This window comes from Styela clava, unplaced genomic scaffold, assembly GCF_964204865.1.
Source record: "Styela clava unplaced genomic scaffold, kaStyClav1.hap1.2 HAP1_SCAFFOLD_36, whole genome shotgun sequence".
NCBI lineage: Eukaryota > Metazoa > Chordata > Ascidiacea > Stolidobranchia > Styelidae > Styela > Styela clava.
In genome coordinates, this window is record NW_027556607.1 from 142,015 (window position 1) to 142,500 (window position 486).

General features: G+C 49.0%; 1 non-coding gene across 1 annotated transcript in view; it reads left to right on the forward strand.

Moving 5' to 3' along the window:
* The window catches only part of LOC144419192 (small subunit ribosomal RNA), a 1,810-nt gene continuing 1,324 nt past the window's right edge, over positions 1-486 (forward strand). The window contains exon 1 of the ribosomal RNA XR_013473901.1: positions 1-486. This exon is cut by the window's right edge and continues 1,324 nt beyond it. This is a non-coding gene — a ribosomal RNA (small subunit ribosomal RNA).

Consider the following 486-nt stretch of genomic DNA (forward strand, 5'->3'; position numbering starts at 1 on the left):
TATCTGGTTGATCCTGCCAGTAGTGATATGCTTGTCTCAAAGATTAAGCCATGCAGGTGCAAGTACGAGTTCTCGTAAAGCGAAACTGCGAATGGCTCATTAAATCAGTCTTGGTTTATTTGGTCTCGTAAGCGAAGTGGATAACTGTGGTAATTCTAGAGCTAATACATGCATTAAGCGCCGACTTCGGGAGGCGCGCTTTTATCAGATCAAAACCGACCGGGTTCGTCCTGTGACGTTTGATGACTCTGGATAACCACGCGGATCGTACGGTCTCTGCACCGACGACGTATCATTCAAGTGTCTGCCCTATCAACTGTCGAAGGTACGCTACGTGCCTACCTTTGTGATAACGGGTAACGGGGAATCAGGGTTCGATTCCGGAGAGGGAGCCTGAGAAACGGCTACCACATCAAAGGAAGGCAGCAGGCGCGCAAATTACCCATTCCCGACACGGGGAGGTAGTGACGAAAAATAACAATACAG